The following is a 27803-nucleotide window of genomic DNA, read 5'->3' as shown; positions in this document are numbered from 1 at the left end:
ACCCCAGCAACATCTGTCTTTGAGAAGAGCATTTGTTTGGGGTAGAATATCACTCCCACACAAGGAGCAGCTGTATGTATGTGCAGAGGTGACAGAACCTAATGAGCTTGCAGAGAATATTTAAATTGCTAAACAGGATAGCATATTTACTAGTGTGTTTATCCCTAAGCATTTGCAATAAAAATCAAACTGATGCCATTATGTGATCCCCCAGCGGCATGTACTTGGAAGCTCTCCTTTTTTTTAGCCAAAATTGATTTGAGGTTGTGTATAATTCTTCCTTTCAAACAGTAATTGAGAATCTGAATGGTGGGGAATTAAGCAGAGGAGCATGAAGGAGCTTAAAACAGCAGAGAATCTGCTCAACCAGTCATACTGCTGACAGTATGTGGCGGGGACTACCAACTGTGGTGCAGAGGAAAGCACCTTGGCTTTGAAGCCAATGGACTCAAATTTTAACTCTGAGTCAGTGACTTAACATGTGACCTTAGGAAATTAATTTTCTTATAAGCTCACTTTTTCCATCTGTACATTAGCAGTAAAATTACCTACCACAATAAAATTGCTATAAGGAAAAACTTAGAAAATTTATTTAAGTTTCCAGTGCAATGTATGCACACATAAAATAGATACTTAGCAGATGTTACTGTGTTTCTTCCACTATACTCACTATTAGGGGTACCGCCAATACCAACAAATCGTGAGTTTTAACAAATGTCCATGCTGTTTATCTCCACATTCAGCTGTACATGGTACATAAACTGCTGTCGAAAATTACCAATGAAAAGATCACATTTGCACTTCAGAACCTCCAAAGAATTCACCACCTCCTCAGCACACTCCATCTGGACACTCTAACAAAAAGTTCCTCGCTAAACTGAACTGAAATCTAGCTTGCCACAGCACAGCAGCTCCCAAACAATTGTTAATAGAAAAGAATTCTGAGGGACGTTAGCAGTTCAGTAGACAATAAAATGAAGATTCTGATTTCCATTTCTGACAATAGTTCAGACCAGAGATCTTAAAAAATCATCCAGGTACAAAGAAACCAAGAAGACTGTATGAATTATTTTTAAATATATTCTTAAATGTATAATGCATAGAAGGGGTGACATGAGAGTTAAAAAAATATTTTAAAAAACAAGATTCTTTATAACCCAAAAAGGAGATAAAAGCAGCAACTCAGACAGGCAAATTCTGAGCAGCCAGCTGCCCTGAGGACAACTATGGGGTTTTCCTGGAGAAAAGACCTGGGCCTATGTAAGATAGGAAGGTGAATCTGAGACCCTTGCATGAATCTGAGACCATTAAAAACTGATTTCCTCAATGAAAGGATGAACTAAAAAATAATGATAATAACCCCACAAAGGGAGACAAAAAGAAGTCTGCCTGTCTGAGTCTTGAGACTGAAAAATGGAAGAAATATAAAAGTCTCCCTTGACATAACCAGCTCAGGAAGAATATGCATGGAAACCACACTTTTTGAAAGGTTTTTAAAAAATCCAATAATAAGCTAAAGAGGCCTCAAGGGGATCATAATCCCAGACTGAACATAGCAAATGCAAATTCTCTCTAGAGTAATACACCTTAAACCCAGGCTCAGAGGATTTTCACAATTAAGCTCCAGTGAGCATGATTTCATAATCTAAATTCATAAATTAGATCCATAAAGACTTCAGACATTGGACAGAATATAAAATAAGTATGTTTGTCAAAGATGAAAAATAAAAATAAGAAAGGATAAAGTTACTTATTAAGATTATATTTTGACAAATTAAGTATACGTGTTATAATTTTAAGCATAGTCACTCAAATAATAGAAATAGGATGTGTGCTATCTAAATTAGTGGAGGTTTAAAAAGAAAAGATGTTTAAAAAAAAAATCAATCCAAAAGAAAGTGAAAGAAAAGAGAGAGAAAAAAACAATATTTGATAAAAAGAAAAAGCTCAAAATAAGTGGTAAGTTTAAAATGAAATATATCAGTAATAACATTGAGTGTGAATAGACTATATTGTCCAGTTAAAAGAGAAATACAAAGACTACGGACTAGATGAAGAAATAAAATCTAACTAACATAAGACTAGAGAAAGACTGAAACTGGGGGAAATACTAGCCAAAATAAAGCTGGTAGAATTTCACTCCCAACTAAGATGGAGTAACAGTGACCAGATTTATCTTCTTGTCGTTGTTCAGTCGCTAAGTTGTGTCCAACTCTTTGCAACCCATGGACTGCAGCATGCCAGGCTTCCCTCTCCTTCACTATCTCCTGGAGTTTGCTCAGATTCATGTCCATTGAGTCAGTGATGCTATCTAATCATCTCATCCTCTGCTGCCTCCTTCTCCTTTTGCCTTCAATCTTTCCCAGCATCAGGGTCTTTTCCAATGAGTCAGCTCTTCTCATCAGGTGGCCAAAATATTGGAGCTTCAGCTTCGGCATTAGTCCTTTCTCTTAGCTAACACAACCAAAAACTGACTTGGAAGAAAATGTTGCCAAAACACTCTACATAATGTAACAAAGGAGAGAGATCCCTGAAAGATGGAAACAAAGGAGAGGAGGCCTATGATTGCCCAAAAATACTGACCTGAGAGTTGCCAGGCCACAGCAAGGGAAATGACACCCAGGCAGACCCAAGGCACTCTCTGAGGAGAGGAAATAAAGCTGGGAATGCAGGCAGGTCAGTGCAGAGAGAGTTAGCAGGTAAAGTACCAGAGCAGAGCTACATAGAGAGAGAACTCCAGAGGCCTGCAAAAGGTTTTCCTATAGCATTCAAAAGAGTACTGATCAGCAAACACAGTGAAGAAACTACCCAGAGTCAGGTAAAGAACCACCAGAAAGGATCAGAGGTACCCAGCAATCACATAGAGCTGAGAATAGTGCTCATTCTCACTAGCCAGATTGGAAAACCTCAAATGTCATGGGGAACTGGGTAAAGTACACAGAAGAGTCTTTTCTCAATAGAGGGAAATAATTAACCCTAGACTGAGCATCATTCTGTTCTCAACTAATACATCATAAAACAAGATCTGAAAATACTGGTTTCCAAGTAATCTAAATGCATCTTAGAGAAAAGTTCAAGAATATTTGCAGAAACACTAAAATAATCAATATCAAACAAGGGAAAATACATAATGTATTTTATGCATCCTAAAGAAAATTGCCAGGCATACAAAGAAGCAGAAAAATATAATGCATAGTGAGGAGAAAAGTTAGTCAATCAAACTGATCTTAATTGACATAAATGTTAGCATTACCATAAAAGGACATTAAAATAGTTGTTATAACTGTATATCATATATTTTAAAAGCTAACTAGGGACATAGAAGCTATAAAAAAGATCCCAAATGAACTTTTAGAAATAAAAATTGAAATATGTGAGATGAAAATATACTGGGTGGGATTAAGAGCAGATTAGACATTGAAGAAGAAAAGATGAATGAATTTGAAGACATAGCAATAAAAGTACCCAAAAACAAAAGGAGAGAAAAAGAATCAAAAATCATATAAAAATCAATTATCCTAAAGGTGGGGATGATTTCATGGATATTTATATAATACCATCACATCAAATTATACATTTTAACTATGGGTAGTTTACTATAAGTTATGGCTTCCCTGATAGCTCAGTTGGTAAAGAATCCACTGGCTATGCAGAAGACCCCAGTTCAATTCCTGGGTAGGGAAGATCCCCTGGAGAGGGGATAGGCTGCCCAGTCCAGCACTCTTTGGCTTCCCTTATGGCTCAGCTGGTAAAGAATCTGCCTGAAATGCAGGAGACCTGGGTTCGATCCCTGGGTTGGAAGATCACCTGGAGAAGGGAAAGATTATCCACTCCAGTATTCTGGTCTGGAGAATTCCATGGACTATATAGTCCATGGGGTCACAAAGAGTCAAGACATGATTGAGCAACTTTCACTTTCACTGTAAGTTATATTTCAGGAAATTTCTTTTTTAAAAAAATTGGCCCATCTAATATCCCTTATGACTATACAGTAGAAGTGAGAAATAGATTTAAGGGACTAGATATGATAGACAGAGTGCCTGATGAACTATGGATGGAGGTTCATGACATTGTACAGGAGACAGGAATCAAGACCATCCCCAAGAAAAAGAAATGCAAAAAAAGCGAAAATGGCTGTCTGAGGAGGCCTTACAAATAGCTGTGAAAAGAAGGGAAGCAAAAAGCAAAGGAGAAAAGGAAAGATATACCCATTTGAATGCAGAGTTCCAAAGAATAGCAAGGAGAGATAAGAAAGCCTTCCTCAGCGATCAATGCAAAGAAATAGAGGAAAACAATAGAATGGGAAAGACTAGAAATCTCTTCAAGAAAATTAGAGATACAAAGGGAACATTTCATGTAAAAATGGGCACAATAAAGGACAGAAATGGCAGGGACCTAACAGAAGCAGAAGATATTAAGAAGAGGTGGCAAGAATACACAGAAGAACTGTACAAAAAAGATCTTCATGACCCAGATAATTATGATGGTGTGATCACTCACCTAGAGCTAGACATCCTGGAATGTGAAGTCAAGTGGGCCTTAGGAAGCATCACTACAAACAAAGCTAGTGGAGATGATGGAATTCCAGTTGAGCTATTTCAAATCCTAAAAGATGATGTTATGAAAGTGCTGCACTCAATATGCCAGAAAATTTGGAAAACTCAGCAGTGGTCACAGGAGTGGAAAAAATCAGTTTCCATTCCAATCCCAAAGAAAGGCAATGCCCAAGAATGCTCAAACTATCGCACAATTGCACTCATCTCACATGCTAGTAAAGTGATGCTTAAAATTCTCCAAGCCAGGCTTCAGCAATACGTGAACCATGAACTTCCAGATGTTCAAGCTGGTTTTAGAAAAGGCAGAGGAACCAGAGATCAAATTGCCAACATCCGCTGGATCATCGAAAAAGCAAGAGAGTTCCAGAAAAACATCTATTTCTGCTTTATTGACTATGCCAAAGCCTTTGGCTGTGTGGATCACAATAAACTGTGGAAAATTCTGAAAGAGATGGGCATACCAGACCACCTGACCTGCCTCTTGAGAAACCTGTATGCAGGTCAGGAAGCAACAGTTAGAACTGGACATGGAACAACAGACTAGTTCCAAACAGGAAAAGGAGTATGTCAAGGTTGTATACTGTCACCCTGCTTGTTTAACTTATATGCAGAGTACATCATGAGAAACGCTGGGCTGGATGAAGCACAAGCTGGAATCAAGATTGCTGGGAGAAATATCAATAAGCTCAGATATGCAGATGACACCACCCTTATGGCAGAAAGTGAAGAAGAACTAAAGAGCCTCTTGATGAAAGTGAAAGAGGAGAGTGAAAAAGTTGACTTAAAGCTCAACATTCAGAAAACTAAGATCATGGCATCTGGTCCCATCACTTCATGGCAAACAGATGGGGAAACAGTGGAAACAGTGGCTGACTTTATTTTTCTGGGCTCCAAAATCACTGCAGATGGTGATTGCAGCCATGAAATTAAAAGACACTTACTCCTTGGAAGAAAGTTATGACCAACCTAGACAGCATATTAAAAAGCAGAGACATTACTTTGCCAACAAAGGTCCGTCTAGTCAAGGCTATGGTTTTTCCAGTGGTCATGTATGGATGTGAGAGTTGGACTATAAAAAAAGCTGAGTGCCAAAGAAAGACTCTTGAGAGTCCCTTGGACTGCAAGGAGATCCAACCAGTCCATCCTAAAGGAGATCAGTCCTGAATATTCATTGGAAGGACTGATGCTGAAGCTGAAACTCCAATACTTTGGCCACCTGATGTGAAGAGCTGACTCATTTGAAAAGACCCTGATGCTGGGAAAGATTGAGGGCAGGAGGAGAAGGGGATGACAGAGGATGAGATGGTTGGATGGCATCACCGACTCGATGGACATGGGTTTGGGTAGACTCTGGGAGTTGGTGATGGACAGGGAGGCCTGGTGTGCTACAGTTCACAGGGTCGCAAAGAGTCAGACACGACTGAGCAACTGAATTGAACTGAATATTTAGCAAGGTGACTGTAGTTAACAATACTGAATTATACATTTGAATGTTGTTAGTGGAGTATGTTCTCACCAAACACACACTAAAAATTTAATGCGAGGTGATAGATGTGTAACTAACCTTATGGTGGTAATCATATCACAATTTATATGTGTATCAAATTATCACCTTGTTCACCCTAAACCTGAACAATTTATATGTTAATTTTACCTCAATAAAGCTGAAAAACTCCCAAATTTAGTGTAACTATGTGAATATTAATCAATAAATTTAATATGTAAAGCAATATAAAAAGTAAGCAGCACTCAATAATAAGTTCAATTTACAAAAAATATATAATGCTAAATTTGTGTGTACCTAATAACATGGTCTCAAAACAGAATGCACTGACACAAAGAACTCCTGCTTCTAAGACTCAGGCTCTCCTCTTCCAATTTTAGACTGTCTGTGCGCATTTCTATGTACGTGTGTGGGAAACGCTGAGTGGGGAACAGGTATGGTGGGTGGTAGTGATGAGAACTGGTCTATTCCTCAGCAGGATTTCAGTTCAGACTGATCTGTCAAAGACATGAAACAAACGGCACTATGGTTCCTTTCTCAGATGCCACTACTACTCTTGGCGCTGAGAAGACTGAATTGTCAGTCAGTTTCTTTCCTGCTCATGTTATGTTGTTAAAGAATGCTTGGCTCACTGAGGATTTATTAAGCAGTGTATAATTGTATATTCATTTTTAAGATTTTTTTTCTTCTTTTTTTGGGGGGGCGGGGAGCAAAGAAAGGTTTATTCCAAGGCCATGCAAGGAGACGAGTGGCTCATGCCCTAAACATCTCAAGCTCCCCAAGGTTTTGGCAAAGCAAAATCCTTTGGTTTTCTTTTTCTTCTTCTTCTTCTCGATTTTTTTAAATTGTTTATTTAATTTAGGGTATAGCCGATTAACAATGTTGTGATAGTTTCAGATGAATAGCAAAGGGACTCAGCCATACATCTTTCCCTGCTCCTTCTGCACTTCAGCAGCCATAAGCAATTATCTGGATAAAGATGGAAATGTGCACATAAAGAACCAGGGAGACCCAAATAGACGGAAGAGGAAAAGTGAAAGAATAACTGAGTGTGTCCTGTATCACTGTTACCTGGTAATGACAAAGTACAAAGCAGATCCCTGAAGTAAATCTTTTTCATTAGTCAAAGAAGCACTTTACATTATTCTGAAGTTCCTAAAAGAGATATACAAATATATTAACCCAAGGTAGATCAGCCAGGTAACATTAGTGAAGTGGGCCAGACACTTTTCAACTGAAATTTAAACATTTAAGGATAGTCTTTGTATCTATAAATAATAGGCTGATTCCTTCCTCCACTTTTTCTGAAACACACAGTCTTCTCAATCTGTCATAGGTCTGCTTTTGAAAAAATAGATTTTTTTTAAAAAATTTTAAAAATACAGAATGTAAATATTGACACTACTACAAGAGAAATTCTAAGACAAATCACATCATAATAGCATATTTTAGCATTCCTCTCTCCATAATTGAACAAATACATTCAGTAAAGCTGTAAAATAGTTTAATAGTTAATTGAGAAGCTTGACTTAGCTGACATATACAGAACACTGTATTCAATAACTGCATAATACAAAATCTTTCCTGGCATATATGAAAGAGTTACAAAAGCTCAAGAATATATGATGGCTCTAAGTTAAGTTTCAAAAATTTCAAAAAATTAAAACCATACAGATAGTGATCACAGTGCAATTAAGCCAGATATCAATAGTAAGAATGATAAATCACTATGTTTAGAAATTAAGCAGTATACTTTTAAATAGTCTGTAGATCAAAGAAGAAAATTAAAATAGCAATTCAGAAAATATTTTAATATTCATGATAGTGAAAATGCTATATGTCAAAATTAACAAGATACAGCTAAAGCAACACCTCTAAAAAAAGCTTAGAAAACAAGACTAAACATTAATTAAATTAATTACCACAAGAAGTTTTTTACAGTTATTTTCTTTAATATTAACCCATTAATGGACAAGAGATGAAATAATAAATGTTTGGGTCAAAATCAATAAAATAAAATATAAACATAAAATAGAATAAGCTAAGCCAAAGTTTGTTGTTTTTTTTTTTTTAGAGTCAATAAACCTCCAAACAAGAAAAAGGAGAGAAAAGAGGCACAGATAAAAGTTAAAAGTGAAAAGTCATGACCAAGTTGAGTTTCTTTCAAGAATGCAAAGCTGGTTTAACGCTGGAAAATCAATCTACCAATTCATCACATTAACAGATTAATGAAGAAAATAATAGGCTCATCTTAGTAGGTTTAAAAGTCTCTGGGGAAAAATTAAATAAACTCCAAGATAATAATTCAAAGGAAAGTAAGAATAGAAAAAAAAATCATAATTTGATATAGAAATCCTTAAAAATCTAAACAAATAGGAACAAAATTGAAGGCAAAAATAATTTGAAGTATATCATTCATCACACCAAATGTAAATGGAATAAAGAGTATAACTCCCAATTTTTTAAGAATTCAGTTTTATTCTTTTGAATAGAGATGCAACTGGAATATAAGAACATGGAAGAATGAGGTAAAGAGAGTTGCTATATGTTAATAAAAATTCTTATTCACCAGAAAGCATTACAAATTAATCTTGTAGGCACTGAAAACATAACTCAAAATACATAAAACAAATATTGCAAGAGTTTTAAGGAGGAATTTACTAATTCACTATTATAATGAGAGGTTTTCAACATACTCTTCTCAAAAAATTGATAGGACAGCCAAAAATCAGCAAGCAATATAATTTAAAAGCTTAATCTAATAAATAACTAATAAAACATTGCACTCAACATTTGGATAACATGCATTCTTCTAATATATTCATGAAACAGTGATGGAAATTTACCGTGTATATGTTTAAAAAGCAACCTTCAAAATGTTTAGAAAATTGGTACATACAGACAGTGCTCTCTGAGCACAAATTCAGTTATAAATTAAAGGAAAAAGATAAATTTTAGAATTCATAATGAATTTTAAAACCCATGATAGTCTTCCCAAAGATATAAAATATAAATCTGATCAAATCTCTATATCCATCTACCAATGTCCTGGAAATATAAGCATAGAAGAACATGCTAAATTATACCATGAGAATTCAATCACCAGAACTCAGACTGTGATAAAATCTATAGGACAAACAACCCAGCTCTTGAGACACAGAAATTTTTGGAGGTGGGAGTACAGAATGGAGGAGAAAATCTAAATTTAAAAGACATTCCAACTAGTATCAATGTATGCATTTAATTTAAATCCTAATTCATACAACCCATACAATACTTTGGCCACCTGATGCAAAGAACTGACTCATTTGAAAAGACCCTGATGCTAGGAAAGATTAAAGGCAGGAGGAGAAGGGGACGACAGGGGATGAGATGGTTGGATGGCATCACCGACACAATGGATGTGAGTTTGAGCAAACTCCAGGAGTTGGCAATGGACAGGGAGGCCTGGCATGTTGCAGTCCGTAGGATCGCAGAGAATCAGACACAACTGAGCAGCTGAACTGAACTGAATCCACACAAACTATTGGGGAGGACATTGAGAGAAAGTTAGATATCCAAATACTTACTGGATTTTGATGCTCCCTAGGTTCAATCCCTGGGTTGGGAAGATCCCCTGGAGAAGGGAACAGCTACCCACTCCAGTATTCTGGCCTGGAGAATTCCATGGACTGTGTAGTCCATGGGGTCACAAAGAGTCAGACACGACTGAGTGACTTTCACTTTCACTTCACTTTTTCATTAGTGTTACTAAATGATATGATGGATGGTATTTGCTGCAAAAACACAGAGAGATTAGTATGGTACATAAGTAAAACAAGATTGCTTATGAGCTGATCATTTCCAACTAGCTGGTAGAAGCATGGGAAGTCATTAAATTATTCTACTTTGTACATGTTTGAAATTATCAGTAATGAAACGTTTAAAAAAAACTAATGAGTTTATTTTTTGCTTGTTTGTGTGTGTGTGTGTGTGTGTGTTTTTCTCTCCCTTGTTTTATTTGTATTGTATCAGAGTATAAGAGATTAGAAACTAACAAATGTAGCATAAGAATGAAAATTACAAGCTGGTCTCCCTCATGACTATATGTGCCATTGATTCACTCATGTTTCTCAACTCCACACCTGCCCTTTTATACTGTGTTCTGTACTGCTGGGGCCTGAAGTCTACAAACCACATTTCCCAGCTTCCATTGCCAGCTGGCTGTCTTTTAGAATCAGCTACTGGGAATCTAAAGTTACTGTTGGAAAATCAGAAAGGACAAGCTGAAAGGTTCTCACTTTGGGCTCCAACAGTGCGGCAGTCGTTGGTTGTGGGAACAGGAAAAGCAGAGAGAATTTTAACTCCTGAAGCCTGGACCAAAGCACCATCTTTTTTCCTGGTTCCAATCCTGGTCAAGACAGCGCCTTTTGACCAACCATCAGCTGGCCCAGAACCACCTGAGACAGCTTCTCCAATAGCACTGCAGCAGGTACTATAACGGGTTTCAACTCAGGGACATTCGAAGCTTCTTATCCTTAGATATCACCCCCTTCTTCCTCAACACTTCTCCAGGACCTCTACTTCTCCTTCTGCACCTTTAGCAAATGTTCAGCCAGTTCCCTAAGTTGAATTCCCTTTATTCAAAATACCTAGAGTGGTTTCTTTATTTCTCTTTCCTAGGAAGAGTGCTTCAGTAATGAAGTTTTGGAATTGAGTTGCTGGCCTGTTTGTGCTTAAGTGCAACCACAATCTCTTACTGTAAATCCACAGCTTGCAGTGCCATTGCAATTTCTCAGATCATCACTCATGGTTGTTTAGAATGCTGTGCTTATTAATGGGCAGGGTTTAGAAGGATAGGAGGTTGCACTTGACTATTAGGACAGAGATGATGACTTAGAGAGACTGAGGTAGGCTAGCTATTTCTGACCCACACTGGAGAGTTTACACAGAGAAAACGATAAATTTAAAGATTGAAACTTCCAGCATAAAGCTGAAAGAGAACTAGAGAGGGTCTATGGCACCACTAATATTATCTCTAAATTCTTGTAACCACAGAGCAGATGTGGCCAGAAAGTAAATTCCAAATGTCATGTGTATGTTGCAGAATTACAATACAAGTCTAATTCATAGCTTCACCAGTTCTCCTATGTAAAAACTAGGACTTGACTCTGAAGGAGTAGAACTTGAGACTTTGGGATGTCCCTGGTGCTTCAGTGGTAAAGAATCCACCTGTCAGTGCAGGAGACATGGGTTTGATCCCTGATCCGGGAAGATCCCACATGCCTCAGAGCAACGCGGCCGTATGCGCCACGTCTAATGAGCCTGTGCTCTAGAACCTGCTAGCCACAACTACTGAGCCCACGCACGGAAACTACCAAAGCCTGCACGCCCTAGAGCCTGAGCTCCACAGCAAGAAAAGCCACCGCAATGAGAAGCCTGCACACTGCACTGGAGAGTAGTGCTTGCCAAAGCTAGAGAAAAGCCCGTGTAGCAACAAAGAACCAGCATCGCCAAAAATAATAAATGAATAAAAAAATTTTAATGTGTTAGAAAAGAAAAAAAAACTTGACTTTGAATGGAAACATTGTGGTGGACTTGGAAAAATCTAAGGAATTAAACCACTGCCACCCCCCAAGTCACCCTTGCTAAAGAAACAGTTACTTCTACCTTGCCCAGGGAGACTAGCCAACCCTTGTAATAACCTCATTGAGGAAGCTGCCTTTCAAGGGATTCTTGGACTATTAAAACTCATCCCATACACACCTATTATTTCCAGATTCGTAAATATAATCACACCTTAGTAAAAGTCTCATACAAGAGACAATAGTGTATATGTATCGAAAGTCTTGCATGTTTCTGTTCATTTATATTATTGGAAACCCAAGAAATATGTATGGGAGTGAAGATCAAGGAGAATGGTATTTAACTCTGTTTTTGTTTGTTTGTTTTTGTTTGTTTTTTTTAGCTTTTTCTTTTATTCAGATATGTGTATAATACACGTATGGATATACATATACACATGTATACGTATGTATATATCTATATATACACATATATGAATGTCTATCCTGCTCCATACCTTATTTTTTTACACTTAATATATTTTTGAGGTTACTTTTTCTTTTTCTTTTTTTTTCATTTATTTTTATTAGTTGGAGGCTAATTATTTTATAACTCTTAATAAGACAAACTTAGCTGAGATTCTTTATTTAATGCATTAGCTTTAGTAGTTAGAAATGCCTCTACAATTTGCAGTGTTGACTGAAATATGGACTCTACAGTGGTGTATAATAAATGAAATTGATATGCCCAAATTCCCTGGCATAAAATAGAAGAGAAATTGAGTTGTTGGAACTCCAGAGGCAGCAGCATTCAACAGTATTACCTTTGTATGCCGCCTGGCACCACGGTGTACGCAGTGGTGGATCATAACCAGGCGGGTCCTGCGGAGGTGAAGCACAGGTCTGTGCTTCCTGTTGGTCTTTTCAGCTTCTGGTCCTTTCCCTGAGCCTGGTCCTCCAGGCTTCCTGTGAGTACTGTGTTTACTTTGATATCCCACCCCAAGTTCCTTTTCCATTGAAGGTAGCCAAAGTCACCTGTAACAAAGAAGAGTGAATTATATAATTGGTATTTTTGTCTTTCAGTTACAAAGCCTTTTTAGTAACTCACACGATATTCATTTCAATTCAGTGGTACCTCTGTTTCCAAGGCCACATATATAGAGAAGCCTAGAAAAATGGGGGTGAGGGTGGCAAATACAGGAAATGGAAGTAAAATCCATGAGATTGTTCACACCCACCAAGGTATAAAAAAATGAAAATTCTGAAATTACGTGTTGATAAGTATGTGAATAGCAGTGGGAGTGTAAATTGGTACAAATTTGTTGGAAAACAGTTTCTAATAGTAAAGGCAATGATATCTATCCCTCCATACCCAGCAATATACACACTGTGGGATTTATCATAGAGAAACTTGCCCATACACACAGGAGAATGCATGAGAATGTTCTCAGAAGGATAGTTTGTAATAGCAAAAAAGGGAAAAATGGAAGTACTCCCAAATATTCAATCAGGAAAATGGATAGCCTATGATATATTCATACAAAGAATTTTAAGTGACTATGAAAATTAACTCCAGAACACATCAACAAGATAAATCTCAGCAATATAATGTTTAATGGGAAAAAAATCTTCAAAATGTAAAAAAGATAAAAGGGTGGGGAAGATAAGATAAAGGCAATTCACAGAATATTACAAAGAGGATGATTCCAAATTGGTACAGTATTAGAGCAGGTGAAACTAAACAATATATTGTCTGAGAATACATGCAATAGTGATAAAATTCATGTTGGAGTCACCTCTGAAGAAAGGAGAGGAATGTGAGCCAGGAGGGGCACATAGTGAGACTTCAGAAGGATGGTTAATATTCTACTCTGTAACGTATTTTACTACTCTCTTTTTCATCGGAAAAGACCTGGATGTTGGAAAAAATCGAAGGCAAAAGAAGGGGAGACGGCAGAGGATGAGATGGTTAGATAGCATCACCAATTCAATGGACATGAATTTGAGCAAACTCAGGAGATAGTGGAGGACAGAGGAGCCTGGCATGCTGTAGTCCATGGGGTCACAAAGAGTCAGACACAATTTAGCGATGGAACAAAAACAACAAACAGGTTTTGTTTTGTTTGCAATTCTATGACTCAGAACCTCCAGTATAGAAATGTGCAATAGAAACATCCAAAAGAGAGATTTGGAATTCCATGATTCCCAAACTTTTTTAACCATGAACTATTCAGAGCTGGAATTCCTAGAATACAGACATGGCTTAAGTAAGAGTCTATTTGTCCTAGTTGCATGGCAATCCTCTCATCCCAACCCAGGATTATTCACTTCCCACACTCTTGGCTGCAAAACTTGCCTGAGTGTCCAGGACACTGCTTCGCTGTCTACCTACCTGGATTCCTGTTCTTTGCTGCAGAGACCTTGTGAGACCTAGGAGCTTGGAGAAAGCCACATTCTTGCCCCTTATTCTGACCTGAAGTGGGGTCTTTCTGGGCCCACTATCCTTGACACAACCCTTTTAGTGCTGTGTTCGTCTGCTGCACTGGCTTTCCCCACTGTGCATGGGTGGATCTCTTGGCATCTCTCCTGCTCCAACTCTTAGATGCACTACCAGATAACCTTCTCTTTCTCTCCCCTGCACTTTGCCAGATCACAGTGTGTAAGACTTGAGATAAGATCGTGAGACTTGAAAATAATTTCCCTGGGTATGGATAGAAATGGAATGACACAGAACAAAAGACTCAGGCAGACAGGCTCCAGAAAGAGATGGTAGCATTCGCCCATGAGTCACCACTGAGTTCATGGCCATTTCTGAAGCCCAGATGATAGCCCAGAACAACACTTGAAGTAGCCAGATCTCTTCAAAAAGAAGAACCAGCTTGAGTAATTGATCAGTGAATATAATTTGAGAAAACCAGGCAGCTCACAGACAGATAGGGGTAGAAGAAGAAAAACTCACAAGAGTCCCAAGGAAGCTCTGGGATGGTCAACAGAGGAGACACAGGGCTAAGTGCCAGGCAGCTAAAAGCCCAGAAGTGTTGTGGAGGATCCTGGAAGGAAGGCCTGGAGTTCCCTGCCATTACAGCTAAGGGAGAAGCCATGGGAGTACTGTTGTCATTTTACTTTTGTCCCCTCCATTTGTCTCCCTCTGCCCCACTTTTGCGGCCTGAGGAAGCAGAGGTTACAAATTACAAAAGAAATTCAAATTGTTATGCTGTGAGTTACTAAGTAGCATTTGAATCCTTAAGACAAAAATCAAATGGTATAAATTAGGGTTGTTATAAGCAGCCTGGCTAATGTTAAGAGAAAATTAATATTTTTGAAGAATATCAAATAGCCCTCAGAATCAACAGAAGTTTAGAGAAACAGGCTCTAAAACTTGTCCAAAAGCCAGGATGACCAGCAGGAATGACCAGGTCATCCTCAGATCCATCTGGCCGGGCCAATGTTTCTGCTGTCACAGGCCACTGCCACCTAGAGATACAAAAAACCAACGGCTCAGTGCCAAATCTCTGTCAGCACCATAAAGCATGTCTGAACCATTCCTGAACCTTAGCATGGCTCCCTCAAGATCCGGCATGGGAGATGGTAGAGCCCGGGCAACAGATCCAAGGTCATAGTCCAGCTCCCTACTGGCCCTGGGGCTGAGAGAGAGTCTCCCTTTTGCCTTCCATCATGAAGGAAGAATGAACTGCACCCAAGACAGGATTTCCCAAAACTAGAATCAGGATATGGCTTGCTGAGCTGCCCTAAGAAATGATAAATGTCTACTATGACTTTCTAATACTGTGTGGTATTATAAATCAATATCTGTAAATGAAATGTGTTTGAACTGACTCTGTGTTAGTAAATGAAGAAATTCTGTATGTCTGTGAGTGTGTGTAAACATGAAGTTTGCCAACAGCGAGCAAGAAGGAAGATTTCAAAAGAAATTAAAAAGTCACAGCTGCGTAGACTATAGCACAGAGGCCCGAGAGCCAGAACAAACACTATATCCCAACCTTGGGGAACCAGCTGAGAAAGAGCCAGGGGTTGCTCCTGGGCTGGGACAGGGCCTGGGCAAGAACTGAAAACCTCCCTTCCACCAGGCCCAGAGAAGTTCATGCCACAGGGGCCTTCAGTGTAAGTGGGAACTGAGCAGGGGTAGCAAACCCTCACAACCAGGACCCCCCACCCCCAGTCATACTCTTGGAACAACAGCTGCAGGGTGGCAGTGGTGGTCTCTGGTGCAGGAAGCTGCACTTTTAATCTGAAATATTCATTTCCTAAAGTTTCATTGTAGCGACTGATGTTGAAGCTGAAGTTCTAATACTTTGGCCACCTGATGTGAAGAGCCAACTCATTGGAAAAGACCCTGATGCTGGGAAAAGATTGAGGGCAAGAGGAGAAGTGGGCAACAGAGGATGAGATGGTTGGATGGCATCACTGACTCAATGGATATGAGTTTGAGCAAATTCTAGGGCATGGTGAAGAACAGGGAAGCTGGGCATGCTGTGGTTCATGGGATCACAAAGAGTTGGACAAGACTGAGCAACTGAACAACAATAACAAACTTTCTACATTAAACATGTGTGGTTTTTATAATCAGGAAGGAAAGGGTTAAAGAAGCCAAGCAAACTCCAGTGGAAACTGTCCTTTCCTTTTCTCTTCCTGCCAGAATAAATAAATCATCTTAGGATAACAATTAGTAACTAAACGGACAAGAGGGAATATGTTGCTGCTGTGTGTATGTAAAAGACAAAACTGAGCAAATTATACACCTGGGAGAAACCAGAACTCAGTCCTCATGATTAGGTGAGAATTGGATTGGGTTGAGAATTGGGTCAATTTAATTGCTCCAAACTGGGCTCTCACTTTGCAACAAAGCAAGACAAAAACAAAACTTTTTATTTAGTTTGTCAGGGATCTCTCTTTAAGGGTCTATATCTCTTCTCCAGTCTCCTTCCCCAATCACACTCATACTTTCCTGGGAGACTCCTCTCCTCTCCAGAGCAGCCCATCAAGCTCCATAGAATGTGTGCAGATGGTTTTGCTGCTATCAAGAATGGCTTCTGGAATCTAAAAGATACAAAGGAACTTATTTACAAAACAGACTCACAGACATAGAAAACAAATTTATGGTTACTAAAGGGGGAAGGGAAGGTAAGGGGCAAATTAGGAGTTTGGGATTAGCAGATGCAAACTACTATATATAAAATAGATAACCAAGAAGGACCTACTGTATAGCACAGAAAACTATATTTAATATCTTGTAATAATCTATAATAGAAAAGAATCGAAAAAAGAAAAAATATGTATGTAAATCCCTTTACTGTACACTTAAAAATAATACAACATTGTAAATGAACTATCCTTCAATTTTTAAAAAGAAAACAAAGAACGGCTCCTGGGATAGTGTAGACACACCCTGAAGCAGGGCCATCTCGCAGAAGCTTGGGCACCAAGGACCAAGCCTGCAGAATTCACGAGTTCCCAGAAGGCTGGCAAACTCCCTGCATATTCTAGACACCAGGACCGATCAGGGAGGAAACCAATCCAGAGAAGGATGGTGGGTGGTGTGACGTGAGGAGTGCAGAGCAGATCATGTCTAAGAAATCTGTCTGAGATGTGGCCAGGAGAAGCCTCAGGAAAGTGGCAGGATCTGAGAAATCAGAACTGAGATGCAGGTGGGCTCTGTCTTCAGGCACCACATGCCCAGTCAAACCCAGGCCTTCAGGGAATTCTCCCTATCTGGTACACAGGCCACATGCTCTGGACTGGACTTCTTAAGCCAACCACTCAATCCATTCCACACCTCACTACATGTTCTGGCCTCTCTTACTGTCCCCGTTTCCTTGCTGTCACTCCAGTCCACAGCTAGAGTACACACTCCTTGCTAAAAAGTGATTCAGAGTACCCCTTCTCTCTTCTTTACTGGACACAAATCACCGATAAGAGGTGGCAGTGAAAAGCTTAACACCTTGAAGAGATTCTCCCCCTACGCAGTCAGAGGACTTGAAAGAGCACTAAATGAAAAAAGAATTAGAATAAAAAAGAATTATATAGATAAATAGTGGCAAATTGAGGAGGGGGGTGGAGGAGTGGTCCCCCCAGGTGAGGAGGAGTATTTGGAATTGTCAACTGCATGATTATAACAGAAAGCAGGCTGACTTGTCTTTGGTTCTATTATTGTTTTAAAGTTCTCCACAGACAATGCATCTCCTTATTCCTTGCACCCAGAGCAGACCAGTCCAACACCCCTTGGTACTGACTGGCTCTCTGAAACTTTCTGTGTATGAGCAAATTTGCACTTCTGCAGTTTTTATCAAGTCTTTGATTTCTCTATTCATAAAATGGCATCCACAAGTGGGAGACAACTGAAAGCTATCTCTGGGTGGGAGCCGGCAGGGGGGTCACATATAAACCCATGCTGGAGGAGATTTAGACAACGTCTGGTCTAACCCTCTCATTTCACAGTGATGGAAACAAGTGTAGAGAGATGATGTGAGTTAGTGGCAGCGCTGGTCTTGACCTCAAGTCTTCTGGGGCTCCGTATACAGGACTGTATCTTGTACAGAAGAGGGCACAGTTAGTTCAGGATTTTATGATTATTATAGGTCCCTATCCCAATTCAACCAAGAACTTCCTCTTAACTACTAAGGGTTCTAACAGTAATATGCTCTCTGCCTGAGTCCCAAGACAGCCTTCTCAGAGCAGGGTCAAAACCCCTTGCTTCCCTTACAGCCACCTGAATACAGACTTGACGGCCCCATGAATTCTACTCATAGAATGTCTCTGCATCATCACACAAAAATGTCAGAAGAAATCCCCTCTGCAGGCATGTGGTCTACAGGGTCAATGCTTCCTGCACTACTCCAACTTTATAGCTTTCTCCATTGGCTGCTCTGTGCAACTCGAACTGTTAATCACTCCGCACCCGCATTCTAAAGCCAGAACTTTCCTGAAACTTTCCAAGTTTCTCTCTGCTTCACCATCCTTGCAACTTCAGCCCCTTGGGAGACAGCAAGCTCACCTCTACCTTTCTAGGTACTGTTGATGTCTTAGATTATGATGGTGAAAAACCCTAGCATATCAGACACTCAGTTACATTTTTATTCTGCTACTCTGGGTCAGAAGGGAATTTCTTTCCCCAGTTCCCTGTGATACTGAGACTGGCATGATGGCCACAGGTGCTCTCAAACAGCAGATTTGACATCAGCCAGAATATACTCTTTAATGAACAAAGAAATCAGTTGCTCCTCCATCACAGCAAATCATGACCTGGCACACTCCATGAGCAGGCTCAAGTCCTTTCCCATTGTCCATTATTTTCAGATTATCCATGCCATTCTTCTCATTAGGCCAAGTCATTAAGAGTTCATGGTTGGTGTGGTTGAATCACTGCCCAAGTGACTCAGTCTCAGATTAAAAGAAGAAAAAGGACTTGTTAATTCACCATTGCTTAGAGAATGAAGTCTCAACTCTCTAGCAGGACATTCAAGGACTTTTTGTGAACTGGCCTTAACCAATCTCTCCACCTCTATCATCCATCATCACCATGGAGCCCCTCTCTTTCTACCTACCTACTTCCATGTCCACTGCCCACTCATCCTCCAGGATTCAACTTAAGTCACCTTCTCCGAAGCTCTACCCTGACCTCCATTCTAGACTTATCACTTTGTGATCATTTGTCTCCTTGTCTGTCTCCTCCACTAGACTGTGAGTTCAAGGAGGGGCTCCACTGCATGGTAAATGTGTGGCCATGGGTAAGTGCTTGAAACTCTAATTTGCAATTTCATCACTTGTAAGTGAAAATACAATTCTTAAGAGGAATACATGAGTTAATATATATTAAACACTCAGAAAATATCTGCTATTATTATGACCAGTATTCAAAGCACAGAAAAGGTTAATAATTCTTGGTTTCCCCAATATCTAGCCCAATGTCTGAGACACAAAATATACTCAGTAATCACTTGTTGAGTAAATTAATAAATGAATGTATTCCATCCAAATCTATTTTGTTTCCTAAACACTCCATGTCCTTTATAACCCTTTGCTCTTACACACTCTGTTTGGAAAGCTGGCTCCTCCCCACCCCACTGTACACCTACCCATTTTCTCCCTGGTGAGCTGCCACTTATCCTTCAAGACCAAGAACAACTATCATCTCCTCTTTTCTACCATCCCAGGCTCCCTTGAAGCAAATTTATCTAAGCTTACACAGAACTTTGTTCACAACCGTATTATCACGCTCATGGTCTTGTCCTACAATCATTGTGATGTGTGTGTGTATGTGTGTGTGTGTGTGCGTGTGTGTGCACGCATATGCTCAGTCGCTCAGTCCTGTCTGACTCTGCGATCCCACGAACTGTAGCCTGCCAGGCTCTCTGTCCATGGGATTTTCCAGGCAAGAATACTGGAGTGGGTTGCCATTTCTTTCTTCCTCCAGGGACTCTTTCTGACCCATTTCTTGCACCTGCAAGAACCTGCATTTCTTGCACCTCTTGCATTGGCAGGCAGATTCTTTACCACTGAGCCACCTGAGAAGCCCTATTATAATGTTTGCTTATGTGTTAATCTCTCCCTCTTCACAGTGAGCTCTCCCAGAGCAATGACTGATTTATGTATCCCCTGGCCCCAGTATCTAGCATTATGCTGGCACACGTTAGGCACTTAACAGGCAAAGAGATTCCCAAACAGGTCCAGACGTTGATCCCAGTGTCACAGAGATGGTAAAACAAAAGAGCCTAAGGACTTTCAGGCTCTAAAAAAGCCTCTCCTGGGAGGCTGGGAATCTGGTTGTGTGCTTGGAGTGATGTTGCCATTTTTTAAATTTCTGTTACTTACTACAACAGAACAAAATCCAGACTCATAATAATAAAATAAATACCATATTCCCCTCCAACAACAACAAAAATTCAAAAAAGAAAGAAGCAACATCCACTATCCTATTAAACTAACAAATCTAACTGCTTTCATTTTTCTTTGTTCATCTTTAGCACTTTATTTATATGCATGCATAATTTTACATAGTTACACTTATAATGTAGGCACAATTTCACATTCTGCTTTTTTTACTTAACCATCTCTCATAAGCATTTTTCCAAGTTACTATACTGTCTACAAAATCATCTATTCTGGCTACATAATATTCCATTTTGTTGTTTCTAAGTTACAACTATTAAATATTATGCCAAATATATTTTCACATAGAGCTTTTCTTCTTCTAACTGATGGTATTTTTCAAACATTTCTGCCTAAGATTTCAGTATTTTCCTAGGGGCTTTGACAAAAGAGCTGACTTTTTTTTTAAGTCCCAGCACACAGTTAAGTCAAAGCATAAAAAAATAGTTCTCAACCTCTAGATATGATTTTGAATCACCTGAGGATCTTTTAAAGCTACCAATATACAGACCCAACCCAGATCAAATGAGTCAGAACCAGAGAGTGAGTAATAGAATGTTTTAAAAAGTTTTCAGGTGGCTGCAACGTGAAGAAGAAGAAGGATCAAATCAATGAGAATCACTTGTTCTATCAGGACAGAGATTTAGCGAGAGCATCGTGACCAGCAGCTGGATGGGTTTTTGTTCTGGAGCAGAGACTTTGATATCCCCTGCTGGACCAAGGAAATTAGTGTTATACAGAAGGCTGTTAGAGGCTCATGGGATAAACCTGATCAGTCATACAGCCATTCATTCAACGAGTATCTATTGAATACCAAACTGAACAAAATTGAACCTCTGAATTCCAGTCAAATACATCCAATGGCCTAATTTACGTTTCTGCCTGGATGTGAACAAGACATGTTGAACTTGGCATGTCCAAATACTAATACCTAATTTATCCTGATCAAACCAGATGTTCCAGTAGTCTTCCTCATCTCAATGAATGGGAACCCCTACCTCTTGATTGCTCAGACCCAAGACTTGGGATCATACTGGTGCCTTTCCCGTCACATCCTACATTCCAACTCATCAGTGAGTCCTATGAGTTTTCCCTTCAAAATATATTCAGAATCTAGCCACTTCTCACCACCTCCACCCAGTATCTTCCTGGTCCAAGCTATCAAACATCTCTTGCCTAGATTATCGCAATAGTCTCTGAAGTAGTCTAATTCACTAAAAATGCTTGCCTTTTGCAGACTCTTCTTCATAAAGCATCCAGAGTGATCTTTTAAAAACATGTCTGATCATATCAGACTAAAACTTTCAATGTCTCTCTATCTCACTTGGGGTGTGATGGTTATGTCAGCTTGACTGAGCCACAGAAAGACAAGGCATTCAGTCAAACATTATTTTGGCTGTGTCAATTTGGGGTGTTTCTGGATGAGATTAACATTTGAATCAATAGAAGTAGAATCTTAAGTAAAGCAAATTTCCCTCACTAATGTTGGTGAGCCTCATCCAATCCCTTCAAGGCCTGAATAGAACAAAAAGGCTGAGGGAACTCTTGCCTAATTGCTTGCACAGGGACATGGTCTTCCTGTCTTCAGACTCCAAATGAAACACTGGTTCTTCCTGGGTCTCAAGCCTGTAGACTCACAGACTGGAACCTTCACCTGGGTTGCCAAGTTGCCAACAGAAGATCTTGGGACTTTTTAGTCTCTGTAATTGCAAGAGCTAATTCCTTATAGTAAACAAACAATAAACAAGGGTTCTGGAGAACGCTGATAGATAAACACAGTAAAATCCCAAGTTCTAATTTAGACCTTCACATCTATCAGACTTCCCCATCACTGACTGACCTCCTGCAAGGCAGGAGACCTGGGTTCGATCCATGGATCAGGAAGGTCCCTAGAGAAGAAAATGGCAACCCCCTCCATTATTCTTGCCTGGAGAATTCCATGGACAGAGGGCTACAGTCCATGAGGTTGCAAAGAGTCGGACACAACTGAGTGACTTTCACACTTTCTCTTTCAAGCCAAACATGCTCCTGCCTCAGGACCTTCGTACCTGCTGTTTCTTCTGCCTGAAAATCTCTCCCACGTGACTCACTCCTTCACTTTCTAAAGGTCTCTCTCAGCTCAACCACAGCTCACTAAAGAGAACCCCTTTGGTATACACAACCCCACAGATAAAATAGCAACCCAGCCCCGTATGACGTACCTTCATCTTCCTCCTCTGCTTGCATTTTCTCTGTTGTACTCTTGACTGCCTGATGTATTAAATATTTGTTTGTTTGCTGTCTTTTCCCGTAAACCCAGATACATAATACATTAGGTAGTGATAAGTGCTATAAAGAAAAGTAAATAGGGGATATGAATAGAACATGAGAGTGTGTTGTTTCCAACAGGCCATTAGGAAAGGCCTCCCTGAGGGAATGTTCAGGAAGTGACAGAACCAGGTGACAGAACCGAACTGGAAACAAGAAAGAGGCTGTGAACACAGGGCCCCATTCTTAGCCCCTTATCATTCTTTTTTTCTTTTTCAGTATTTCTGTAAGCACCAGGTCTTAGTTGTGGCATGAGAAATCTTAGTTGTGACATGTGGAAACTAGTTCCCTGACCAAGGATGGAACTCAGGCCCCCCGCATTGGGATCATGGAGTCTTAGCCACTCTACCACCAGGGAAGTCCCCCCCACGACTTCATCATTCTTTATTCAGATAAAAGCCAGGGGTATCCTTCATCGAGTGCAGCAGCCCTCACCTGAAGTCCTCTCTGGCTACATGTGGGGCGTTGTAGCCTCTGGGACAACGTCAGCAGGGAGTTGGGGAATCAGTCTCCCTCCTCTCCTGGTGGGGCAAGTCTGAGGCCTGTTCACGAGCGGCTCCCAGAGAACTGAGCCCGCTCGCCCACATCGGTCACCAGGGTCATGCCAGGTTCAACAACAGCGTGCACCTGCCTTCCTCCCTTCTGTACCTACCCGAGCTTCCCACTCCTTGGACTCACTGAAGTCCTTATCTCAGGATGTACCCTAAGACAGAAAAGAGCTCACCTGTTTCCTGTGACTTTTCAGCTTTCAGCCAGAGGACAGGGGGAGCAGCCCACAGGGAAGGCCTCTGCCGGGGGAAGGGATGTGCTGCACCCACGGTCTGCAGGTGCAAGCAGTCCGTCGGGTCAGTGCTCAGCTGTCTAGGGGGCGGCTCTTGACCCAAGCATTTCACACCACCAACCACACAATGGAGTGTGATATTCAAATCAGGTTGAGGTCCTACAGAGAAAGGGCAGCTGCACAGGCCTGGTGGTGAATTTATAGAAGCGGATTAACCCAATCTGCATACTAAACAGCATGTAAATTATGTTATTTCAGCCCATAAGTTTAGACATGTCCATAGGAATAAAAATTTATGACAGTGATAAGATGTATGGTTGGTGTAAATAAGCTAACCCAAGCAAAATGTGCAAAAAGTGCTATGGAAATTCTCCAAATTAAGTGAGTGATGCCAGCCCCAGCTTTCCACAGGAGAAGGGGAAGCTGACCCTTCTGGCCCTGGGGCCGCCGTCTCAGTGCTGTTTCCAGTCACTGCAGAGAGAGGGAGGGAATGGTCAGTGTTCAGAGGTGGCTGCAAGCCCTGCCATTGAAGAGGGTCAGTCTTAGAGATGGGAGCAGAAATCACTCCAAGATCCAGGAAAAATGTTCTCAATAACAGTAATAATAGCAAAGAATAATAATACAATAGCCGATATTTTTGAGGACTTACTATGTGCCTTAAACACTTCTGAGCCCTCTATGTGTTCTAATTAAATTCTTATAAATTAGTACTAATAGAGACAGGTACTACTATAGTACAGAATAGAGAGAGGTACTGTTATGAATCCTATCTTTAAATGTATTTATTTATTTGTAGTTGTGCTGGGTCTCCCTTGCTGTGCGGGCTTTCCCTGGTTAAGGTGGGTGGTGGCTATTTTGTCACAGTGCACGGGCTTATCATAGTGGCTTCTCTTGTTGGGAGCACAAGCTGTAGGTTCACGGGCTTAGTTGGTGTGGCACACGAGCTCAGTTGCTCTCAGATCTTCCCACACCAGAAGAACCCGTCCCCTGCATTGGTGTGGGCGCAGTTCACTTATGTCTGACTCTTTGCGACCCTGTGAACTGCAGCCCACCAGGCTCCTCTGTTCATGGGATTCTCCAGGCAAGAAATTGGAATGGTTTGCCACGTCCTCCTGTAGGCGATCTTCTGGACCCAGAGATTGAACCTGCATCTCTTTTGTTCTCGCATTGGCACGCAAGTTCTTCACCACTAGCGCCACCAGGCGGTTTCTTATCCGCTCTACCACCAGGGAAGTGCTACTATTTTTTAAAAATTTGATGGCACCTCATGGCATTCAGCATATTAGTTCACAGTCCAAGGATTGAACCCAGGCCCCAGGAGTGAAAGCACCCTGTCCTAACCACTGAACCACCAGGGAATTCCCTATGAATCCCATTTTAAATCTGAACAAACTGAAGCTCAAATTCCAGCATACAGTAAGTAGTAGAACTGCCCTCAGACAACATGACCCTAGAGCCTGCATACTTAATCACATTGCACTTACCCTACCTTTGAACATCATGCTGAAAGGAATTTAAGGAGTCATTTATTTCAACCATCTCACTTTAAGATGAGGAAACTGAGGCCAACAGTACTTGATGACTTGCCCAGGGGAAATGGCAGAGCCAAGATTCTGGCTTAGGATTTCAGACACCATGATTAAAGATCTTTCAAAAGCCCAGGGCACCGCTTCCTGCTGCCAACTGCAGTAAGAAAGCCAAGGTGGCTGGAATCAGTCTTCATTTTCCTTCCTGTGTGACCCTGGATGAGGTCTGCCTTCATTAGACTTGCAAAGGGCAGAGCTGGCGAAATTCAGCTCCTGCTCTCAAAGGGGTTTCTCTCCTAGCTGGAATACTCTGCCCTGCCTATCTGGGGTGAACTCAGCAGAAAAGATGCCAGCCCGCATCTCCATGGCTAGCTTCGCCTCCCAAGTGCCTGACTCTAGTACTTGGCCGCACGGTCTCCAAGCACCAGACTTTGTTGTCTAAAGTTCATCCTGTTGCAAGCAATCAATCCTATCTCAAACCAGCTAAGCCAAGGAGGAGGTTCTAGGAGGACTGGGAAGTCCAGGGGGGAATGGGCTGGATCTAGTGGAGACACGGCTGCATCCAGGGACTCAGTGTCCTCAGGATTTTAGGTCTCTGTCTCTGCCCCGTCTGTCTGAAGGCCATACCCTCTGGGAGTTTTTCTCTACGAGGTGGGAAAGAGAACAGCCCAAGCCTGCATTCTGAGGGCCAATCATGCAGAATAGGGTGGAGGCCAATACACTAAGTCCATATATTTATTCTACAGGGATTTAGGGAGCACGTATATGGTCAGGCTCAGAGATACAGCCATAATCAAAGCAAATGTGAATCTCATGCCCTATGGAACAGACATTCTATCGGAGGCAAGATGCTGCTGCTGCTGCTGCTAAGTTGTGTCAATTGTGTCCGACTCTGTGCGACCCCATAGACGGCAGCCCACCAGGCTCCTCCGTCCCTGGGATTCTTCAGGCAAGAATAGTGGAGCGGATTGCCATGTCCTTCTCCAATGCATGAAAGATGAAGCACAAATAAATAACAAGATAAGTAGGTGAAGTAAATAGTATGTTACATGGTGATAATTGCAGAGAAAATAAAATAGAAGGGGGATAGAAATGCCAGATGGTATGTTATTAAATTGGAAGGAGGGGCAGAGAGGCCTCACTGAGAAAGTGGTGCTTGAGCAGAGAGCCGAAGGAGGAAAGAAAGTGAGCAAGGCAAGGAAGAGCATGTCAGACAAAGGGGACAGCCACGGCAAGACCCTGAGGTGGGAGTGCGCTTGGCGTGATGCGCGGCAGAGAAGGGCCAGTGTGGCCAGAGTGCGGAGAAGGGGGAAGTAGAGGGGATAGGATCACAGAACGCCAGAGGTAAGGGACGTTTTAAGTATGGCCTTGTAAAGAGAGAGGAATGGGTTGTCATGGAAAGGTTGTGAGGGATATTTTATCCATGGTTTTACAGAGAAAGAAATAGGTTGTCATTGAAAGCACTGGGGCAGAGAAACGATGTAATTTGACTTACATCTTAAAAGGCTCATTCTGGCTACTGTGTTGAGAATGGACTATAGGGGGTCATGAATTAAAACGAGGAAACCAATTAGAAGACTATTGTGGTAATACAGAGCAGAGAGGCTGGTGGCTTCAACTAGAGTGAAATTAGTGGTAAGATTCGGGACATATTTTGGAATGGAGCCAGTATGACTTCCTGATGAATCATATGTGAATTGACAGAAAGAAAGCTGTCAAGAATGACGTCAAGATTTCTTGCCTGAGCAACAAGAACTGATGGAATTGTCATTAACTGAGATGGAAAAGGCTAATAAAGGCGGGTTTGGAGGAGGGGAGGGGTCAACCAGGGAAAATGTACTGATAACTTGTAGGGTTTCACACCCACATTCAGATGAATCGCTGCACAAGGCAGATGGGGTACTCCTATTTGTCAGCTGCATCACGCACCAGTGGTGGGAGGCAGGGCATCTGTGATTGACAGCCTCACTAGGATCCCTGGGGATGGGAAAGCCATAATTCCTCAAAGGGAGGGTTGCTGGGTGTTGCTGGGTCAGGTTGCTGACCCCACACTGGCCTCAGAAAAATCTCCTCGAGCAAAGTCTGTAGACAACTGTTTACTTCCTTCTCACATGGGAGGGGCGGGCCAGGAGCCCAGCATTGAATCGCACTACTGGCCGTGTGCTCCTCAGAGAAGGTCGGTGGCCTTGGTTCAGAGAAGTGGGAGGCTGAGCAGCAGAGCCTGACCCCAGAGGCCCCACACGGACCCCCGCAGACAAACACCTCGGTTTGCAGCAGCTTCCCATCCAGGCTCAGCCACCGGCTCTGGGCTGGCCCAGCTGCTAAGGCTCTTCCAGTGGGTTAGGAGGGACAGAAAGGCTGGGAAGGAGAAAAAAGAAATGCCAGATGCCTAGAACCTGAGGATTCTAAAATTTGGAGCATAAGTTGGGAAAGAGAGGAGAGAAGGAATGAGAGAGGACAGAGGTATTATGAAGTCCAAGCTCACTCTGCTCGTTGGATAGGCCAATAAATCCAAGGGACGAGGGGTTGAGACAAGGAAGGGACTTTATTCGGGAGCCAGCTGACCAAGAGGATGGCAGGCTAGCACCTCAAAATAACCATCTTGTCAATCTGATTGCCAGGTTTTTTTTAATGGGTCAGAGATGGGGGGAGGTGAGGAAACAAAGAAAGACCATTTAATTCTTGTAAATATCTCCTGGA

This window comes from Odocoileus virginianus, unplaced genomic scaffold (genome assembly GCF_023699985.2).
Source record: "Odocoileus virginianus isolate 20LAN1187 ecotype Illinois unplaced genomic scaffold, Ovbor_1.2 Unplaced_Contig_8, whole genome shotgun sequence".
Classification (NCBI taxonomy): domain Eukaryota; kingdom Metazoa; phylum Chordata; class Mammalia; order Artiodactyla; family Cervidae; genus Odocoileus; species Odocoileus virginianus.
Note: the sequence above shows the minus strand (reverse complement) of the source record.